This window comes from Lemur catta, chromosome 10 (genome assembly GCF_020740605.2).
Source record: "Lemur catta isolate mLemCat1 chromosome 10, mLemCat1.pri, whole genome shotgun sequence".
NCBI classification, from domain to species: Eukaryota; Metazoa; Chordata; class Mammalia; order Primates; family Lemuridae; genus Lemur; species Lemur catta.
The window spans coordinates 59168071-59191166 of record NC_059137.1 but is presented as its reverse complement, the minus strand read 5'-3'; the positions used below and the strand labels follow the sequence as shown (position 1 = coordinate 59191166).

The 23096-nt window shown below is 39.4% G+C and overlaps 1 protein-coding gene and 1 non-coding gene across 5 annotated transcripts in view; one reads left to right on the top strand and one right to left on the bottom strand.

Moving 5' to 3' along the window:
- Nucleotides 1-23096, top strand: part of KDM4C (lysine demethylase 4C) — a 358852-nt gene that overhangs the window by 10030 nt on the left and 325726 nt on the right. The window contains exon 1 of one of the 4 annotated variants that reach the window (XM_045563845.1): nucleotides 21780-22003. The exons of the other annotated variants lie outside the window; for them this stretch is intronic. The gene's annotated coding sequence lies outside the window, so the exon portion shown is untranslated. Of the gene's footprint in view, nucleotides 1-21779; nucleotides 22004-23096 lie in introns of those variants that run through there. 4 annotated transcript variants of the gene reach the window in all.
- Nucleotides 2027-2128, bottom strand: LOC123646741. The gene has a single exon (XR_006738000.1). It is a non-coding gene; the product is annotated as a U6 spliceosomal RNA (small nuclear RNA).

The window sequence follows — 23096 nt, the reverse complement described above, 5'->3', positions numbered from 1 at the left end:
GGTGTCTGTAGTCCTAGCTACTCGGGAGGCTGAGATAGTAGGAAAACTTGAGCTCAGGAGTTTGAGGTCCCTGTGAGCTAGGCCAATGCCACAGCATTCTAGCCCAAGGGACAAGAGCAAGACTGTGTCTCAAAAACAAAAAACAAACAGATAAACAAAAACAACAACAAAAAAGAAAAAAATTTGGAAAATATTTACTAAGGTAAGAGGACTTATAAACATAATTGGTGAAAACGTAGTGATATTTTTAAAATGTGTAATTATCAGTAAGTTTTCCTAAACTTATATTTGAAATTCTTTAGTTTTTTTAGCACTAAAGCATTAGTAGATTAAATTAAATATTTAAAATTACATGAAAATATGTAGTACAGGTTGAGTATCCCTTATCCGAAATGCTTGAGACCAGAAGTCTTTTGGATTTTGTATTTTTTCAGATTTTGGAATATGTGCATTATACTTACCAGTGGAACATCTGTAATCCAAAAATTAGAAATCTGAAGTGCTTCAATGAGCATTTACTTTGAGTGTCATGTTGGCATTCAAAAGTTTGAGATTTTGGAGCATTTCAGTTTTCAGATTTTTGAATTTGGAATGCTCAACCTGTATTTGATAACTGTACAGAAAACTATCTGTCGCCCAGGAGTGTGACGTTGCTGTGAGCTAGGCTGACGCCACGGCACTCACTCTAGCCCGGGCAACAGAGCGAGACTCTGTCTCAAAAAAAAAAAAAAAAAAAAAAAAGAAAACTATCTGTCTAAATATTGATTTGCTATTTACTAGAGAATGGGAAAACTTTTGAAATTGAAGAGAAATGTCAAAGTTAGGACAGTTGGCCACACAGATAGGACCTTTGAGGGGTGTGTGTGTGCGTGTGTGTGTAGGTGGACATTTTTAGGGGGCTTTCTTAGTCCTCTCATTTTTAGCATTGCAGATTCAGAAATTTGAACTTTTCCAGTCTATTGAGAGTGTCAGGCATTGGAGGACTAATGCCCTCAGTTTCATTCCCTAATTAAACTCACAAGAAGGACCAGAACCTGGATCCCCCAGGTACATGTGTCTGCTTTTCAGGGCTCTTTTTGGAAAGTCTTGGTCCCTGGGAAAGCACTTAAGTGATCACACATTGTTTCCTGACAGTAGGTTGCAGCAGATGGATAATGGGTAGTGTTGAGCAGGGCGTTTTTCACCTGCTCGGCTTCCCTGACCCTTAGGAGTATTCATTTCTGCTCAACATTCTTCTTTCCCAGTACATTTTCTCATGTTGAACAAGGGTAAAGAAGCAGATAAATTCCTTCATTTTGGCTTTCTTTTTATCTCCATCTTTTAATTTGTTTTTGGACTAGACTTTTGCTTAAATTACAGTCATGAGTACGTACTTGGTCTGATCATTAGTATCTTGTTGCTTTTGTTCTGTTTTGAGAGTTTGTCAGGTATTTAGCATGGTCACAGGCATCCTTTTTTTATTTTTTATTTTTTTGAGACAGAGTCTCACTCTGTTGCCCAGGCTAGAGTGCCATGGCGTCAGCCTAGCTCACAGCAACCTCAAACTCCTGGGCTCAAGCGATCCTACTGCCTCAGCCTCCTGAGTAGCTGGGACTACAGGCATGCGCCACCATGCCCGGCTAATGTTTTCTATATATATTTTTAGTTGTCCATATAATTTCTTTCTATTTTTTTAGTAGAGGCAAGGTCTCGCTTTTGCTCAGGCTGGTCTCGAACTCCTGAGCTCAAATGATCCACTCTCCTCGGCCTCCCAGAGTGTTAGGATTACAGGCGTGAGCCACAGGCATCCCTTTGAGTGGGCGACAAAAGGTATAAGCTTTTTTTTTTTTTTTTTTTTGGTCAGGTAGCTTATCTCATTTTGGTTTTATCTTTTTTTTTTTTTTAAGTCAACCTAAATGCCTATCAATTGTCTGTCTAACTTTTAAGAGGAATCCTTGTGTGAAATTTGGGCACTTTACTGACACGTCTCAGTGTATAACATGCAGGCTGCTTTCATTAGCAGGGAAGAATCTGGCTCTGCGATAGGCAAATTCATTTTTCTTTCTTTTTTTTATTAAATTGCGCAGGGGCCATGCTAATCTTCTCTGTATCGTTCCAATTTTAGTATATGTACTGCCGAAGTGAGCACTTTTTCTTTTTTGATAATTTATTTTTGTTTATTTAAAACTCATTTTATTTATATAAATGTATAATATTTATTTTATTGTTTTTGAATAGGCAGTACAAAGTATGCAAGTACAAAATTCAGAAGATATAAAAGGGTAAAAACATATTCTCACTTTTGGCCTTCAGGCAGCTTGTTCCCTCTCTCTGGTTAACCACCGTTAAACAGTTTGAAACAGTTTTTTTTAGGGCTTTATAGAAATGTTCTAAATGTGTATATATATATACATTTTTTTTTACACAAATGGTAGTATCTATACTGTTCTTAATTTATTTTTTAATTTAATGTTGTGACTTGAAGGTGATTTTAAAAATACCAGTACAGTGCAGGCATGGTGGCTCATACCTATAATCTCAGCATTTGGGAGGTGGAGGCAGGAGCATCAGTTGAGGCCAGGAGGTCAAGACCAGCCTGGGCAACATGGATACTCTGTCTCTACAAAAACATTAAAAAGTTAGCTGGCTGTGGTAGTGTGCACCTGTAGTCCCAGCTACTTGGGAAGCTTAGGCCAGAAGATCGCTTGAGCCCAGGAATTTCAAGATTGCAGTGAGCTGTGATCATGATACTGCACTCTAGCCTGGACGATAGAGCAAAACCCTGTCTCTTAAAAAAAAAAAAATTAAAAGAAAAATCAGTACGTATTGAACTCCCTATATGTGGTTGCATGGTATTCTATTATTTGTGTGGTACCATAATTTATTTATCTAATACAATATTGAAAGCCATTTAGGTTGATTTTATTCCTATATAGTGATCTATCTATTCATGTACTATTACCTGAATGTTTTAATTGTTGTGGCTTTCAATTTTTCAGAATTTTTCAGGCTATTCTTGTTTATTTTTCCTTTAGCATATTTATATTTGACTTTAGAATCAATGTTAAGTTCCAAACACTTACTGTACTTTTGTTGGCTGTCTTTAATTTGTGGACTAACGTAGAGAAATATCTTTGAGATGTGTTTTCCTGCCCAACAGTATGGATGGTATGCCTTTCCATTTATGTCTTCTTTTAAGTCTTTACAATGGACATTTTCAAAATACCTTAACATAAATCTAGCACATTTCTTAAATTTATTCCTTTGTGTTTTTTTTCCTTTACTTTGGGTCAGTCTAAAACTTTTAGAAAATTTGCATTTACAGTACAAAGAACTTTTATCTCCTTGAAAAATTTGAGACTACATTCTCTTCGTGCCCTGTCATCCCTGAATAACTCAGTGTATATTTTTTATACTTTACTACAATTTCCATCAAAATCAGGAAATTAGCATTGATACATTACTGTCATCTAATATTTCATATTTCACCATTTGTTACAGTAACTAATGTTCTTTGTAGCAAAAGCATCCAGTGCAGAATGATGCATTGCCACTTTTTTGTTTTTAGGTCTTTTAAATGACATTCAGTCTCAAATACAGATTTGAGACTGATTTTCATGATCTTGACACTTTTCAACATTACAGGCCAGTTAGTTTGTAGACTGTCTCTTAATTTTGATTTGTCTGATGTTTCCTCACGATTGGATTCTTGAGGTGTCTTTGGCAGGAATATCACAGAGGTGATGCTCTCTTCTTTTCACTGCATCTTACCAAGTGGCACACCATTTCATTTTGTTTTTTTACTGGAGATGTTGACTTTGATTGCTTGATTAAGACATTGTCTATGTTTCTGAGCTCTAAAGTTACTCTTTTTTTTTTTTGCAAAACTATGTAAATATCTTGTTTCTTGTCAAGTTTTCAATATATTTATTTATTATCAGTTTGGAGAACTTAACAGTTAAGAGAACTTAACTGTTCTCTTTTTTATTTGATGGGTTTTATCTGTTAATATTATTTGTACTGATGTTCAAATTGTTTTAGGTTTCACCCATAGGAACTTTTCAAGCTGGGTTTTGTGTCCATTTTACATGTTCTACCTTTCTTTGAGCACTCCCTTCATTTATGGGCACAGTGAGGTATCTAGGCTCACCTGGAGCTTTGCCTACCCCAGGTATTTAGAAGCTAAGATCTTGGTCCTTCTCAGTGAATAGAGCTAGAGAATATGTGGATGTTCATGTGTACATTTATATCTGTTTGTTTTTATCTACATACACACACAACAGAATTATATAACAAACATACTAACATTAAGCCATTCTTGCATTCGTGGTTATGATAAGCCCTTGGTTATAGTTTATTATTTTAATGTGCTTTTAGATTTTGCTTGTTCATTTTTAAGAGGAAATTTCATCAATACTCTTAGATGAAATTGCTCTGCAGTTTTCTTGGGCCATTTTAAAAGTTTTTTCTTTCTTTTACTCATTTTAGGTTTCTTCTTAAGAAAGGATTTCTAAGCTTGCTATTTTTTTCCCCCTCTGATCTCGGACAGGTTAAATAACATTGGATTACATGCTTAAAAATTGAGTAGAATTCTGTGTGGACGGGTGCTACAGGTTTGTTCTTAATCTAGTGGGCCTTGGTGGGGGTTTCTTTTCTTTCTTTTTTTCTTTCCCGTGGCTGCTGGAGAGCCTAGCAAAGAGGTCCGTTCCATTTGGACCTGGACCTGGGGATACGGAAGTTGCAGTGTGTTGCACCTGCTTGCCATCTGACCTCAGGAAAGTTATCTCCATTTCTGAGCCTTAGTTTCATCATCACTCAAATGGGAATAGTCACAGCCTGTTAATCTCACAGAGAATTTTTAAGAATGAAAATGAAGTAACATATGTTGAAGCATAGTAAAGAACCAAACAAGTGCCAGATTTTTTCTTAAAAAGTTCATTTCAGTAAGATAGCTCTCAGTATCATGCTATTGAAGGAGTTTTTGCAGATGGATGGACACAGTGCCTCTCCCCCTTCCCTAAGACCAGGCAAATTGGAGACCAAGAAAGGGTAAATGGAGACGTTGGTTTTGCTTTTAATAACAAAGAAAAATTATAACTCAATCAGACAAAATATGGCCTATATAAAGTTTTTGTGAACATTAATAAGTTTGGTCTTGTATTTATTAAAATCATATTTTATAATCAAGTGTTGGGGAACAGACTGATTTTACTTTGTGCTTATGTCATGCTCATATTCGTGTTTATTATAAGTTAAATATTTGAGACTTTGAGGAAGATTAAATTTATGTAGTAAACATTGAAAATAGATGCATTTGCATTGTCAAGGAAGCTGTGTATTGGTATCAGGATTAAGGAATAAATGATCAACCAATAAACATTGGAAAGTACTGTGCCATTTAACATTGCATATAGGATGAAAACACACCAAATCCATTTCCTTCAAGCTTGGTCTTTTGGATATGTAGCTACCAAAAAATGTGCAAATTACTATGATTCTCTGAAAGAGTGTTTCTCACATTCATTAATAATGAACAAAGCAAGGACAGTCAGATTATTGTGTCTGATGTTTTTCATCCTCTTGTTTTCAGTGTAGCTGGTACCACGAATGGTTTAAGTGATTGTGAATCTTTTGGAATAACATTAAATTGCCTTTAAATATGATTTCAAAGTATCTCGAATTTTAGGCATTGTTTTTATGCTTGAAACTAGGAATGAGTAATTTACATGTCTCCCATGAGTTTTTTGATACTAATCTCATGTAAAACTAATCAGGTTTCACTGGAGAGCTGCTGGAAGCGACGATGATGAGGATTGCAACCCAGGTGCCCAGTCCTCTCAGGCAACGTGGAGGTGCAGGGGTAGTGCAGTCCGGAAGTCGGCAAGGAGCTTGCTGCTGGTTGAGTGCCAGCCGGCAGGCGAGGCTGAAGCTGGCGGTGGTTGCCAGGAAGCTGCAGCAGGTTCTGTGGTGGGGTGGACCTGGTAGACTCAGGGAGCTCTTGCCGGGTGCTGGGAAGGAAGCTTTTCCCCTTCCCAGGGCCTCTGAGAGAGACAGTGCAAGCCCAGTGGGCTTTTAGTGTGAGTTTACAATCCTGTGAAATGGAAGTTTTGGAAACTGTTGAAATCGCTCTCTTTGGCTTCCGGTGTGTTTATCAATCCAATTGCATAAAAATAGGGGTTTAGAAAATGAATTAGGTTTCTAAATTCATATTTGCCGGAGAACAATCTCTCTGTTCAAGCAGAAGTATTTGTTGGCCTTAGCTGCATAACTTTTTGTTCCTGTCTAGACCCAACTTTTAGTGTAGTTTTGTAATTTTCCTAAAAATTGGAATTAATGGAGAATTAAGTTTTTTCTTAAAACCTACATTTACTGAAAACTTCAGAATTTCTCATTTTAACTCCTTTTCATAAGGGTCACAGATTTCTCACAGTCAGATACAGTGTTAAGTTTGCATGTTTTTAAAATGATTTTTACGTTCTTCATAACTTTTAAATGCATTTTTGTTACGTGTTTCTAAGTTTTACTGATATTCAGATTAGAGATTATATTTGGCTTCAAATGTAAAATAATAAGTTTGGAAGGAGAATCCATCAGTAAAAATATTGATCATATTTAATGACTGTTTTTTACATACATTTTTTTAATCAGAGGCTCGCTCTTTTGCTGGGGCTAGAGTGCAGTGGTGTTACCATAGTTCACAGCAACCTGAAACTCCTTGGCTCAAGCAATCCTCCTGCCTCAGCCTCCCGAGTAGCTGGGACTACAGGCATGTGCCACCATGCCTGGCTAATTTTTTCTATATATATATATATTTTAGTTGGCCAGATATTTTCTATTTTTTTTTTTTTTTTTTAGTAGAGATGGGGTCTCCCTCTTGCTCAGACTGGTCTCGAACTCCTGAGCTCAAACAATCCACCCGCCTTGGCCTCCCAGAGTGCTAGGATTACAGGCATGAGCCACTTCGCCCGGCTGCTTAGGATTAATTTTTAAAATTTTTTTATTTCAATAGATTTTGGGGGTCCAGGTGATTTTTGGTTACATGGATGAATTGCATAGTGCTGATATCTGGGTTTTTCGTGTACCCATCTCCTGAATAGTGTGCATTGTACCCAATAGGTAGTTTTTCTTTCCTTACCACCACCCCTAACCCGGTTTTTCTTTAACTCACGTTAAACTCTTTTACTGATTTGACTATTTCCTAAAGCAGGGGTGGGTGCCTTGGTAATGAGGAGGGGCTAAGGGAAATAGTTATGTGCAGTTACAAATTTTGACCTTTCATTTTTTTTTTTTTTTTTGAGATAGGGTCTTGCTCTGTTGCCTGGGCTAGAGTGCAGTGGCATCATCATAGCTCACTGCAACCTCAAACTCCTGGGCTTAAGCAGTCCTCCTGCTTCAGCCTCTGAGTAGCTGGGACTACAGCCAGGTGCCACCACACCTGGCTAATTTTTCAATTTTTCAGAGAGACAGGGCCTCGCTCTTGCTTAGACTGGTCTTTATCTTCAGGCATCAAGCAATCATCCTGCCTTGGCCTCCCAAAGTGCTAGGATTATAGACGTGAGCCCCTGTTTCTGGCCCCTTTCATCATTTTCATGCCTATAAAACACTAGTTCTTCTCAAAAGTTGAGTAGTTTTTAGTTGTTTAAAGATGTGAATGATAAAGAAATATGCATCTATTCTTTTATTTCTACTTAAAACTTAATAAGTATGTATTCATTTGCTTATCTTCTTGTAGGGCAAAGCTCTACAAAGCCTTTTCATTGAGTAAAGGTCCATACCTTGGAGTCCTGCATTGCTTCTCTTGCAGAAACAGCACCAACAATACAGCATCTACCACTTTCACTTTCTTTTTTTTTTTTTAAAGTGGAGTGAGAATTAGGTCACTTGAAATAATGTGAGCCAGAATCCTTCTAGATTTTTACAAATTCCTCTACCTCCTAACCTTTAATTGTCAACTCCCACACATCACCTCATTTGGGATCTTCTTTTTTTTTTTTTATCATCTCATCTTTGTTGGGGCTTTCCAAAGGATTCAACTTAAATTTTATATAAACAATAACTTGTTGTATTCACATTTCATCTATTTACATAATATTTAATTATATATCAATGTCACAGTTGGCATAAACTGGATTGGAAATAAACACTGTTGACTTGCTAAGCACAGAAATCAACTGATACTTGGATATAATAGACATACCTACTTAGTCTTGTGTGTAGGAATCAGTGGTGTTTTTCAGAGAGAATGCAGAGTATCTCTTATCTGGTTAAGCTGAGGGTGATTGGGAGCTTCTGCTAAAGTAGACCAGTAAGAATAAGTAGCAATAGGGGGCTGGGCAGTTTTGTTAAATAGCTTAATTATTAATTGTACTCAATGCTGTAGAATAAATTTTGAGTCATTCAAGTTAATTTCATTAGGATTACAGCAAGAAATGGATTATTAGAAGGGATTACTAGCAAAAGGCAAGTAGGTAATGAATAAAACCTTCATTTGATGCTCATCTACTATTGTATGCCAGGTTTCTTTCCCACTCCATTGTCATCAATTTATATTTGATAACTGTATCAGTCAAAATTCTATTACAGATAATAGATGCTGCTCTTGTTAACTTAAACTGAAAGGGATTTAATATTGGCAGTTAGGTGTTAGGGCGTTGTTGAAGGTTGCAGGAGTAGGCTCTTGGCTGGGTCCCCAGGGATGTCTCGCAGAACACGATTGCAGGACGGGCTGTCAAGGGAATTGCTATCTTTGCTACAAATAGAAAACTGAAGCATCTGCGTCCAGGATCATAGCACCTTGGCTGAGATCTGGGGAGCAGGAAGTTGCTGCATCTGTTTGTTTCATGAACACACCTCCTTAGTAATTATATAGGGATCAAGAATATTGGCAGAACGGTTACTTCAGAGCTGAACCACCTCTACTGAACCTTTAACAGCAAGAAGAATGCCTTACAGGTTTCCATTTCTCTCCCCACTCTGCCCAGTTCTGAATTCAATTCTCTTTAGATAGGACAAATTTAATCATACTTGGAATGTCTGTTGTAATGTAGATTGCGGCTCTCCAGACTCTGCAGTCTCTTGAACATGCAGACTCCTAAAACATCTACTGTACAACTTACCTATAATGATTTAGACTTAGTTTCTCCCCACTCTCCTTATCTTTTTCTGGAGCTGTGCATTCTCTTGATTCTACTTTTCTCTGCTTATCTCCTTCCTTCTCACATTCTTTGTTATGCAAAAGGCAGACAAAGGCTGGCACAGTCTCTCATGACATTCTCTGTGTTCCCCAGTTCTGAGTTCCTGGGGGAGTGACTGAGCCAGCTCATGTCACTTGTAGTGTGTAGGATTGGCTTCCTGGACTCACCCGTGTTGTTGGGGGAGCTTCTTGGAGGTGGGGCTTTTTCATGAATGATCTTATTATGAGGGCTAAGATATAGTTGATTCTCATGATCAATGATAGTTAGGTTCTATAAAGTCACCATGAGCACTGAATTAGTGAATACTGAAACATTGCCACTAGTGGAAATACAGGGTTAGGTTCCTGCCATCCTCTGGTCACAGCATTTTCATCAACTGCTCAACATATCGTATTGTTTTATGTGTGTTTCTGTTTAAAGACACCTTATTTAATATCTAATTGTTGATTTATTAACGTCGAACTTTCAGCCAACAATATTGTAACTCATGACTGAACAAAGCTTATGTAACACATTTTTTTTTTTTTAAATCATAAGCCATATCATATCTTTCTTGTGCCCGGGAACACTTGACAACACTTTAGCATTACACTTGGGGGCCATTTTAAATATCTAAATCACCAACAAAAACCTAAAACATGCAAAAAACAGAGTAAATAAACTGCAGAAGACATCTTGTTTTCAGTATGAGAACTGAAATAAGAAGGTGTTTTTTTTTTTTTTTTTTTTTGAGACAGAGTCTTGCTCTGTTGCCTGGGCTAGATTGCAGTGGCATCAGCCTAGCTCACAGCAACCTCAAACTCCTAGGCTCAAGTGATCCTCCTGTGACAGCCTCTCGAGTAGCTGGGATGACAGCCATGTGTCAATGCACCTAGCTAATTTTTTCTATTTTTAGTTGCCTGGCTAATTTTTTTCAATTTTTTAGTAGAGACAGGGTCTCACTCTTGCTCAGGCTGGTCTCAAACTCCTGACCTCAAACAATCCTCCTGTGTTGGCCTCCCAGAGTGCTAGGATTATAGGCGTGAGCCACCGTGCCTGGCCAAGAAGGCCTTTTTTGACCTCAGCTGGGAATGCGTACATCAGGAAATTAAATTTTTCATTGTTCTGTGCATGTCTTTGAATGACCATGCAAGGGCCACAAGTATTGATTTGGAATTATAAATAAATGTTAGTGAGTAGGTGATTTTGCAAATACAGAATACAGGAATAATAAAAATTGATTATATTTTTCATAGAGTGAGGGTGAGGAGAGCATTTATTTATTTATTTTCTTTTTCTTTTTTCCCGGTACTTCAATGATTGCAAAGAGAACATTTAAAAAGGAAATCATTGGTGAGGAGTGTTGCCCAAAAGACTTTATAATGCAATCTGCACATGAGTTAAATGTTGAAAGTTGGGTTTTGCCAGATAGGCAAGAGTGAGGGAAGGACAAGCAAATTGTACAATAGTTAGGAATGTGAGTGTTAGAATCTTAGATTAGGCTCAGATCTCATCTTCAGCTCTTCCTAACTTGGGGACCTTGGGCAAGCATTTATTCTCCATCTTTAGTGAAATAGAGACATTCATGGTCACTCTCTCAATGGAATTATTATGAGACTTAAATAAGAGAATGCATATCAATGCAGTTAGCAGATGTCTGGCTCACAGGAAGTACTCAGTAACGGCATACACGTGACACATATGTCTATATGTAGCACAGCAAAGGAGGAAAATGGTATGGCTTCCTTGGTAACATTGAGTGATTAGAATGAAGCAAAGGTTTCATTTGTGCCAAAGGAGTCTTTGAAGCTGGATGTGAAGGCAGGAGCTAGATCCATGGCTCCATAAAGGGATGATATTGAGTTATTAACGGGTTTCACAGAGGGATGACATGATCAGTTTTGTGTCTAGAGAATTTGCTCTGTATTTTTGTATAGAGCATATTTTGTATAGATGTATAGAAGAGAATCAAAGAAGTTGAACTAAAGATGGGGAAATCAGCAAAGACTCTTGAGGTAGTTGAAGAAAGGAAGGACCAGAGCTTGACTTAGGAGATAGTTAACAGTTGGCATGGGGACTAGAGAATGGATATGAAAGATGCTTAGGAAGTTGAGTAGACAACAATGGTCACTACTTAGGAGTGGAGAGTGAGAGAAGGTGGGCTTGGGATGGCTTCTGGGATTTTGATGTGGGCCTTGCGGTGGAGGATGGGCTTGCTGTGTAGGAGATGCTTTCACTTCCCACTTCCCTCTCCACCTTTACCCTGTTAAAGGGTAGCTCCCACTGTTCTTGTTCCAATGGTTCCCCTGTGCTCTGTGCTGGCCTTTATTGCAGCACCCGGCCTGTGGTATATAACTACCTGTGTACTTGTTCCCTCTTGCACTTGTAAGCTCTTTGAGGATTAGCTCTGGACAGTGCTGGCCACAAAGAGGCAAGCTAAACTGTGGGTGGATTGATTGATGAGCCATGATCAAGACTATGAGATGGAGAGCAGTCTTTGGAGGAAGATTTCTTTTTACAGTTGCTAAATTTCAGATTCAGTATTGACTGTGTACAGTTTAAGATTCATCTTCAAATGGCTGTGTTCAATATGCATTTAAATTTAGTTGACTTGGATTCAGGGGTTAGAGGCCTGTGTTTCTGAGGTATTGGTAAGGACAGTTGAGGCCAGCAGGGATGAAATCTCTCATAGTGTCTCTGTCAGGTGGAAAGGGACGACAACCACAGAAAGAACCTTGCAGTGGATACCAATAGTGAAGGGGTTGGCTGAGGAGGAGAGGCCTGGAAAGGAGTTCCAGAGAGTAGAGTGACCATTAGAGGGGGAGTAGGAGATGCTATCCCACCTTCCACGAAAACCATGCCAGAGAGGGTTTCTCCAGAGTAGTTGCTAAGAGGGCTAAAAACAACAATTTGAATGTAGCAACTGAAAAGTCACTGGCAACTTTTTCCAGAGTGATTTCGGTGCGCTGGTGGAGACAGATATCAGATTGCAGTGGGGATGAGGACTGAGTGGAAGGTGAACTGAACAAAGTGAGTCTAGGCTATGCGCTTTCGGGGTTTGTCTGAAAGGGGTTGGGGAGAGAAGGCTGTAGCTTGGATGAGTCTAGGAGGGGACATAGTATACAGGGAGTGTTTAAAAATTATTTGGGATAAATTTGAGCATCTGTAGGCAGTGGGGAAGAAGCTAATAGAAGAAATTTAATTTGCATGTCTTTTTTTTTTTTCCAAAGCCAGCACACAGATGTTACTACAGCCTGGCGATGTGTTAAATTCTTACATTTACATTTTCATTGGAACCTCATCACAATGCAGTTGCATCCGTATTGTTACCCCGTTTTACTGATGGGGAAACAGAGGCCTAACTTTCCTGAGGTCACATAGCTACTACATGGAGGAGACTTTTGGGTGGGACTAGAATCCAGTTCCGTCTGGCTCTAGGGTCTGTTGTGTCTTTAACTGGCTGCCTCTTAAGTGAGACAATCACAGTTTGAAAGAGATTTATAAAATGATTTAGTTCAACTCCCATTGTGGTGGTAATTTTGTATAGAATGGACCTCAGTTTGGCTAGGTCCCTGCTGTGATGTCAATTTAGTTTAATTGCTCGAAAGGGGAGTAACTGTCCTCTTCTGTTACAGTAACCTTTTGTTTACTCTGGTGTCTCAACCTGAATGGCCTAATTAATCAATATGGTTGCTAATCATTGTATTGTTTGAGATGAATGGAAACTTTCATTCATCGGGGAAAGGATGATAGGATTTCTAACAAAACAAATTAGGTGGTTATTGTGTTGCAGATGGCACATGCCAAGACTAAATGTAAGTTTATCAGCACGCCCCCTCTCCCATTTTCTTTCTTTCTTTCTTTCTTTCTTTCTTTCTTTCTTTCTTTCTTTCTTTCTTTCTTTCTTTCTTTCTTTCTTCTTCTTTCTTTCTTTCTTTCTTTCTTTCTTTCTTTCTTTCTTTCTTTCTTTCTTTCTTTCTGTCTCTCTCTCTCTCTCTCTCTCTCTCTCTTTCTTTCTTTCTTTCTTTCTTCCTTCCTTCCTTCCTTCCTTCCTTCCTTCCTTCCCTCCCTCCCTCCCTCCCTCCCTTCCTTCCTTCCTTCCTTCCTTCCTTCCTTCCTTCCTTCCTTCCTTCCTTCCTTCCTTTCTTTCGTTTCTTTCGTTTCTTTCTTTCTTTCTTTTTTTTTTTTTTGAGACAAAGTCTCACTCTTGCCTGGGCTAGAGTGTTGTGGTGTCAGCCTAGCTCACAGCAACCTCAAACTCCTGGGCTCAAGTGATCCTTCTGCCTCAGCTTCCCGAATAGCTGGGACTACAGGCATGCGCCACCACGCCTGGCTAATTTTTTATATATATTTTTAGTTGTCCAGATAATTTCTTTCTATTTTTTTTAGTAGACATGGGGTCTCACTCTTGCTCAGGCTGGTCTCGAACTCCTGAGCTCAAATGATCCTCCCGCCTTGGCCTCCCAGAGTGATAGGATTACAGGGGTGAGCCACAGTGCCCAGCCCCCATTTTCTAATAGTTGCCTACTTAGTGGAAGCTAACTGGTGACAAAGGAACGCACATATTTAGCCATTGACCATTACAAGTTGAAAGTAATAGTGCAGAGAGTCCAAGGGGGGGAAAAGCGCCAGAGTGTTGAATCTAAAGGGTTCAGTGTCCTAATTTGTGCCATTTAAATGAGAACTTTTCTAATACATTCTCAGGTTAATAATAGAGTATAGATATGTATATAGATATATTTATTTTATATGTATATACATATAAAACATAGTAAAGACCTTTGTTCTAGTTGCGCTGTTGTTCTTTAATCTTATTTTTTTCTTTTTTGCATTATTTTGCTTTTTTGTGCAAATATCCAGTGGCTAGTAGTTATGCATATAGTTTTTATTCCTCTGTATCATGGGTCTTTTTTCACTCTGTAACAGTCCCTTATCCTCACCCCTGACTGCTCCCCACTGGCTTTGGAATGTAGACTGCCTCACCTTCAGGATCTGGCATAGTGCTTTTTTGTGGCGATATTCAACTTGTTCCTCTACCCATTCTATTTCCTGAAACTGGTAGTAAGATTTAATGACTTGGCTTAGCTTCAGATTTACTTTTTTAGGTAAGAATGATTAACAGGTGGTGTTGTGTGTTTCCTTTCCATCATATTGTGTCTCGTTATTTCACTGTGATGAGCCTGATTCCTGCATTATAAAGCTTACTATTAACTTGTCACCTCGTGATTTTAGCATCCATTGAGGATGGTCCCTTAGATTCTTTATTAGGGACTATAAAAATGATGATCTTATATTATAATTATGTTAATTCTTCTACATTTAATAGTTGGAAATTTTCTGAAAAGAACTTTATGCCATCAACTCTTTGCTTAGCCTAAAATATCATTTGTTCAGGAACGGCAAGTTAAAGGCTTGATTCTTTCCTTTTATTTACAAATCTGTGGAGCAATATGTGGATACATTCCAATGGTGACTGAAGCTTTTTAAAAAAGAATATTATAGACTTACAGATTTAAAAATATTTAGTAGTGTGTTTATTTCACTATGGACTCATGGTTTCTTGTTTTATTTAATTGGTTATAGTTTATTACTATCATTATTTATTTTGATGCTCAATTTTTCCCAGATGTAGCTAGTGGAAACCCCTTCAAGTTGGATTGTATGTCCTTTAGGCATATCTCCACTGTGTTTTGAGCATTTGTTTACTTTCTGGTACAATAAGATATTCCAGGCTTACCTTGTACTTTCTGTGCTCCAGCCCTGGAGTCAGTCTTTTATCCAAGAAGCCCTGGTTCCTTTAAGTAGAGAATGGTATTTAAAAACCAAGATTTAAGAGGTCATGTAACTGGCCCCATTGAACAAATTTCAGTGACCCCTATGTAATCCTCTCCCTTAACTACTTGACCTTTTGAGTTGTTTCCTAGAATAGAAATGGTGGATTTTCCTCAAGACAAAGGAGCTGAGACTCTGAAAGCCCCTGTACAGACTTCCTGACCCAAGATTCACCATCCCGCACAACCTGCCCCCTATGCAGGTGGCCCCTGGTTAGTTACACCACAGCCTGCCTGCAACCTGGCCTCAAGGCATGTGGCTCCTCCTTTAAAAGCCCATGATCTCTGTTAGTCAGAGCTTCTCCTGTTCTCTAGACAAAGCTTCTGTGGTATTAAAAATTCCTTTCTTCCTTGGCAGGCCTCATTGTCTCAATGATTGGATCTTTCTGCAATGAGCAGCTGGACCTAGATCCAAAATCCCTTGTGGTTTCCACAACACTCATTGCTATTGGAGTGTTGCTGGTCCCAAGGCCTCACAGTGGGCAGAGCTAAGGAATTTTCTGTGTATACATATACGCATGCTACAAATATACATATGCACATGCACACATATGCACACACACTGTGACTTTACACCAATACCTCCAATTCCAATTCAGCACCACAGGTTAACTCACTTCTTCCCTCTGTTTAGTTGTACACTCCTTTCTCTGACATAAGGAACTTGGCTCCCATTTCAAGCCTTTATGTAGTCAGTCTCCCATTGCTGCCACCACGGTTGCATGGATATCCTCTTCACCGCAGCCAGGTTCCAACAGCCTGGATTGGGCCACCATGAGTATCTCCTCTCCCACAAAGTTCCTGTGTCCTTTTGGCATGACACCATCAGTTTTTAAAAAACTTTTTATTTTGAAATAATTTTAGACTTAAAGAAAATTTGTAAAACAGAGCAAAGATGTCCCTCATACCCTTCATCCAGATTTCTCAAATGTTAAAGTTCCAGGCTTATCATTTTCTCTCTTGTGTGTGCACATCTGCTCACTCGCTCGCGCTCTCTCTCTCACTCCTCTCTTGTGGGGTGTATGTGTATGTATACATAATACCCCTTTCTTAAAAACAAGGGCATTCTCTTATATAACCATGGTGTGGTTATCAAAATCAAGAAATTAATCTTGATACTGTACTATTATGTAAATATACAGATCTTATTGAAATGTCAACATTTGTCTCACTAGCATTCCCTAAAGCAAAAGAAAAGACAAAAAATTTATTTTTGGTTTGGGATCCAAGGATCCAATCTAGGATTATACATTGTGTTAGTCTTTTAATCTGAAATTGTTTCTCATTCTTTGTCTTTTATGACTTTGACATTTTTGAAGAGTACAAAACACTTATTTATTTATTTTTTTTTGAGACAGAGTCTGTCACCTGGGCTAGAGTACCGTGGTGTCAGCCTTGCTCACAGCAACCTCAAATCTGGGCTCAAGTGATTCTCCTGCCTTACCCTCCCGAGTAGCTGGGACTACAGACACATACTACCACACCCGGCTGATTTTTCTATTTTTTTTTTTCTTCACAATCTTCTTGTAGCATTTTCAATAATTTTTTTATTTTTAGTGGAGATGGGGTCTTGCTCTTGCTCAGGCTGGTCTCGAACTCCTGAGCTCAAGCGATCCTCCTGCCTTTGCCTGTCAGAGTGCCAGGATTACAGGGATGAGCCCCTGTGTCCTGCCAAAAACACTTATCTTGAAGAATGTCACTTAATTTGGTCTTCTCTGATATTGTCTGATGATTAGATTTAAGTTACACATCTTCGGCAGGAATGCCACATATGTGATGATGTGTCCTCCTTAGTACATCATATCAGGAGGCACATGAGGCACATGCTATCTAATTTTTCCAGTACTGATGTTCATTTTGCAGTGATATCTGCCTTCCATTAGTGTTTGATAGCTTGCTTGCTTTCTGGAGCAACATGGTCCAGTCACATCTTGTAGATTTCTTGTCCCAGATCTAGAACTAACCTTTTCTTCAAAGATCCCAGGTTCTTTTTATTGGAACATGGTATGTAGAGACCACAATTTGTATGCACTGGATAATCTTTGCTACTCTTTTGTCTTTCTTTCTATGCCCTTTTCTTTGGGCAGTACTGGGAAATACATGGTATTTTAAGAGAAAAAACAATGAGTTCATATTGATATTTCAAATTCTAATTACGTTTTTATGCAACTTTTTTGATTTTATATGGGTGTCTATATTTAAAACGAAAATTTGGTTCCTAGGGACATTGACATTATTACTTATTTGCTGTATCTTATATCTGTAATAATTAAAAAATACCAGTATTACTACTAAGAATCTGACAACTAAATGTAACTTAATTTTTTTTCTGTTCTATATCCTCAAAATATATCCTACTAGGATTTACAGCCTAAATACTGTGATTCAGAATTAGTTAAGCAATTCTTTTCCTTATTTGCTTATGCCACTGACTTTTAATGTATAGTTAGGTTAATTTTTCAGTTTTTAGGACATATTTTTTCAAAATTTAATTTTAAAATTATACAAATGGTTTACGTGATTCCAGAGTGAAAAGTATATGTAGAACTACATTCACAGATGTTTTGCTTCCTTCCATGTCTCTGCTTTTCCCCATAGGTGACCGTTTTTATTGGTTTGAATCTCAATCCCTATACTAAAAGTAGAATATTACAAATTCTGTTGTGTACTTTGCTTTTTACATTTTACAGTATAATTTGGAAATAATTCTGGATTTATACTTCAGGATCTTCCTCATTGCTTTTAGATTACCTCTACTTTGTTCATGGAAGTACCATACTAATTCAACAAGTCCCCGATTGATGGACACTTATAGTACTGTAAAAGATGAAGAATGGAAAAAAACAGGCAATGGCAGATGTGATTAAAATTTGATCCAATGTGTTTGAAAAATTGATACAAGGCTGAAGTGGACACATAAATGTTTTATAAGATTTATTGCTGGGAGGAAGTTGCAGGTTTGCAATCAGAATCAGTTACTTTGTGGGCATCATGTAAGAAAAATTGCTTCTCCTGCCCCTATATTCAGTCTAGACCTGAATATAGCCTGACCCAGGAAAGCAGTTATCATGCTGGGTAGAGCCAAGAATGAGTTGTTGGGGCAATTTTGCTGGCTTCAGCAGACTTTTCTGAATACTTGTTCTGGGCTCTTGTTATTATTATTAGGAAATGACGGCCTAAATGCCTATGTATCTGTTACCAGATCTCTGGTGAACAGGAGAAGGAGAAGCCATAATCAGTTTGCCCAGGAAAATGACTTCTGCCCATTCCCATCCACCAAAGGTGTAAGAGGGATGTGATCAGGATTGTGCGTTGGCCAATATAGATGGCTGGGGAGCACTTAGATAATTACCTGTATCACTCCTTCTCAGGAGCCTCCTTTTGGGACGCAGCCCAGGCTCTGGACTGAAGTGAAAGGAACTTTTGCACTGATTCATTTGTTGCCTTGGCTCTTTTGTCCCAGAACTGTCTCCCAGAGTTCATGTTTCCATTCCTACTCGTGGTTTCTGCAGGCTGGTGGAACAAGATGGAGTGGAGATCTGAATGGGACCAAAGGATTAAAGAAAAAGTGTCTGGACCTCTGGGAGAGAAATGAGGGCTGGCTCAGGCAAAAAGAGTCAACAGGCTAAGGGCTTTTCATTGTGGTGTTGCTTTGTTAGGGCCCAGGCCTGTGGGGACCTGGGATGACAGGAAAGGGCAGCCTTTAAAGCCTTGTGTGATTCAGTACCTGGATAGTACCTGGGTAGTGTGCTAATGGCCTTTTTCCTCCCAAGCCTGGAACAATCTGAGAAAGATGAAGTTAGATGGAAGGTGAGAGTATTATGAGCTTTACTATCAATAAAGCTAAGATTGGAGAATGTGGTCTTCTACTTCTTTCCCTCCAGTCTAGCCCTTGATGCCTATATTAGATTCCTAGGGCTGCTGTAACAATTACCACAAACTTGGATGGCTTAAAACAAGAGAAATTTATTCTCCCACAGTTCTGGAGGCTAGGAGGCCAAAATCGCAGTATCAGCAGGGCCGTGCTTTCTCTGAAGGATCCAGGGAAGAATGTGTTCTGTCCCTTTCTCTTAGCTTCTGGTGTTTGCCAGCAGTCCTTGGCATTCCTTGGCTTACCACAGCCTGAGTGCAATATCTGCCTCCATCTTCACATGGTGTTCTTTCTTCTGTGTCTGTCTCTTACCTTCTTAAAAGTACACTAGTCATATCGGGTTAAGGCCCACCCCAATTTAATATGACTTCATCTTGATTACATCTGCAAAGACCCTATTTCCAAATAAGGTCACATTCACAGGTAGTGGGGGTTAGGTTTCAACATATCTTTTTGGGAGACACAAGTCAACCCATTACGATGCCCAACCAAGCAGGAGCTTGCTTGGCTCAGTGTGAGGTCAAACTAGTGAGCTGCAAAGTTGGAACTAAAAGGCTGGACCTCCATCTGCCTCAAGCAGGGCCCAGGTTCATTCTTTTTTTAGCCTAATGCACTATCTGCTAAACTGGTGAGTGCTGTATCTCCCAGGGGCTGTGCTTTACAGTAGATCTTAGAATTGTTCTCTTCAGAAGTATAATAGTTATTAATAGTAGTGTAGATCATGGAAGGCGTTGTTCCATGGAAGGCCTTGTTTTTTTTGTTTTTTTTTAAGAGACAGAGTCTCACTGTGTTGTCTAGGCTAGAGTGCAGTGGCCCAGTGGCCTGATCATTGCTCACTGCAGCTGTGAACTCCTAGGGTCAAGCGATCCTTCCACCTCAGCCAGCCTCCTGAGTGGCTGGGACCACAGGTGTGTGCTACTATATTCAGCTAATTTTTAATTTTTTTGTAAAGGCAGGGAGGGTCTTGCTGTGTTGCCCAGGCTGGTTTCAAACTCCTGGCTTCAAGCTATCCTCCCACTTCGGCCTCCCAAAGTGCTGGGACTACAGGTGTGAGCCATTGCACCTGGCGTGACAGGCCTTGTTGAAGAAACTAATATTCACATGATGAGAGCCATCAGTTTTTAGCTCACAGAAGTTGTTTAAATAAGAGAATACAAATAAGAAATACAGGACACAAAGAAAGCAATATAGCATATAATGTGATATTTGACAGGAAAGTACCAGCCTCAGTTTTTTTTTATTACCAAATAAAAATATATTATCATTGAAATGTGAAGTGTAGATATTTTTCCTTTATGATCATGTAAAAAGTTTCAAAAATGAAGATGGGAGGGAATTTTATGAGTTAGTGCTGGACTTTTCTTCACTTAATGGAAAAGATTTTTAGCTCATTAAAAAAATTCCGAGGTTACTTGCTATAAATATGGTTATTTGCTTTAGGTGGTCTCAGAAATATTAAAGGCCAGCTCTGTAGAAGGAAATTAACAAAGGTAGCATCAGAGATATTGTTGTTGTTCACTTTGGGGACTCAGTCTCTAAAGAAGGGTAGCGGCCGGGCACGGTGGCTCACGCTTGTAATCCTAGCACTCTGGGAGGCCGAGGCAGGCAGATCGTTTGAGCTCAGGAGTTCGAGACCAGCCTGAGCAAGAGCGAGAACTCGTCTCTACTAAAAATAGAAAGAAATTATATGGACAACTAAAAATATATATAGAAAAAATTAGCTGGGCATGGTGGCGCATGCCTGTAGTCCCAGCTACTCGGGAGGCTGAGGCAGGAGGATTGCTTGAGCCCAGGAGTTTGAGGTTGCTGTGAGCTAGGCTGATGCCACGGCACTCTAGCCTGGACAACAGAGTGAGACTCTGTCTCAAAAAAAAGAAGGGTAGCATTTGAAAAAATGATTATTGCATCACCTTCAGCTAAAAATCATGGTGTTGCTTGTTGCAAAATATAACAGGAAACATTAGGAAATGCTTCCACTGTTTCCCAGAAACATTACTGCAAGAGCATTTTAAACTTAAATTTCTTCTTGCTCAGAGAAACAAAAGTAAAAGAGAAAGAGGAGGGGCTGGGAATTTAATTGTATTAGCATTATTAAGTTTAATGATGACAAACGTGGACCAGAAAGAACTCAGCAGAAACTTTGTACATTCTAAGCGTAAATAATATAAGTAGGCGGCCGGGTGCGGTGGCTCACCCCTGTAATCCTAGCGCTCTGGGAGGCCGAGGCGGGTGGATCGCTCGAGGTCAGGAGTTCGAGACCAGCCTGAGCAAGAGCGAGACCCCGTCTCTACTAAAAATAGAAACAAATTAGCTGGCCAACTAAAATATATATAGAAAAAATTAGCCGGGCATGGTGGCGCATGCCTGTAGTCCCAGCTACTCGGGAGGCTGAGGCAGTAGCATTGCTTAAGCCCAGGAGTTTGAGGTTGCTGTGAGCTAGGCTGACACCACGGCACTCACTCTAGCCAGGGCAACAAAGTGACACTCTGTCTCAAAAAAAAAAAAAAGAATATAAGTAGGCAACCAAAAAAAGAAATCAAAAGGGTTATGTGTGTTCAAAAATGATCAGTGTTACTAATAATCAAAGAAATGAAACTCTTGTTTTTTAAAATCTAGCATTTAGACCCCAGAGCACTTAAAGAGCTCCAGGTCAAGACCAGAAAGAAATGAAACTTAACCCTAGACATTTTTTTGCCTATCATATTGGCAAAGATCTAGGTGGTGGGGTCAAAGTTAAGTTTTTAGATACTTTAACATATTTAAAAATTTATGATGATCATGTATTAACTTTATAGATTGAGAAAGGTCTAAAACCTAAGCTAACTAGGTCTTTAATATATGTACCTGATTTGTAGGTAGAATTAGTTTTGTGTAATCAAGGGAGTAGTGATGCTAGGAAGGGGCAAAGTATATTTCCCAGACCAATTAGCAAACTAGGTCAAGGGCTGAGGTTTGATACCAATTTGCTGCATGTCTTAGCGGTCTCCATGCCTCAGTTTCTTGTCAGAGCCATTGTTCTATACCTTAGACCAGAAATCTTGACTCTTGTTTCTCTCACTTCTGTCAGGAATTTTGTTCAGGATATATCTGCAATCTTTTCACCTCTCTCTGCCCACCACGGAGCCACGCCACCATCTCATCTTGCCTGGGTTAGTGCACATTGCTTCCTTGCTGATCTCTCTGCTTGCAGCCTTGTGCTTTTAGACACAAGAGCCAGAATGAGATTTTTTTTGTTTTTTTTTGGAACAGAGAGAGTCTTGCTCTGTTCCCTGGGCTAGCGTGCTGTGTCGTCAGTCTAGCTCATAGCAACCTCAAACTTCTGGACTCAAGTGATCCTCCTTCCTCGGCCTCCTGAGTAGCTGGGACTACAGGCATGTGCCACCACGCCTGGCTAATGTTTTCTATTTTAGTTCCCCAGCTAATTGCTTTTTAGTTTTAGTAGAGATGGGATCTCTTTCTTGCTGAGGCTGGCCTGGAACTCCTGACCTCAAGCTATCCTCCCGTTTGGCCTCCCTGAGTGCTAGGTTTACAGGCGCAAGCCACTGTACCCGGCCCAGAATGAGATTTTCAAAGTGTGAACCAGCTCACTTCTCTGCATCAGATTGTCCAGAAGGGTGGCAGTGTCATCTCTTTGGATGGAAATGGATGTTTGAGTATGAAGAACTGGATAGCAAGAAGTGGGGGTGGGGAAGCCTTTGATTACTTCTCATGTCATTCAGAGTAAACCCCAAACTCCTTTACTCCTCAGCCTCACCCCTCACCATTCTTCCCCTTGCTCACTGAGTAGCAGCTATACTTAACTCCTTGCTTTTCCTTGAAGAGCCCAAGAGGCTCCTTCCTTATTGTTGCCTCAGCCCAAAATGCTCTTTTCCATGTGTCTGTGTGATTACTTCCCCCTTCAGGTCTCTGCTTCTCTGCTGTGCCTTCATTCGCCTACACTGTGTACCACAGCAAGCCTGTCCCTAGCACTCTATCTGCCTTCCCCTGGGTTCCTCTTCATAGCACATACTACTTACTTACTGTCTATTTCACTCCGTTAGCGTTGAGATTTTGTTTCATTCTCTGATGAATACCTGCCCAGCTCTTAGGCATTAGATAACTGTTGAATAACTGGCTGGACTTCTAATTTCTTCTTTCGTGACTTATTCCTCTGCCTAGAGAAATCCTCAGGCCACCCTTGTTCTTGGCTCAGGGAAAAGGAACGCTGCCTTCTGTGTACCAAATGTTTCTAAAAAGGTAATA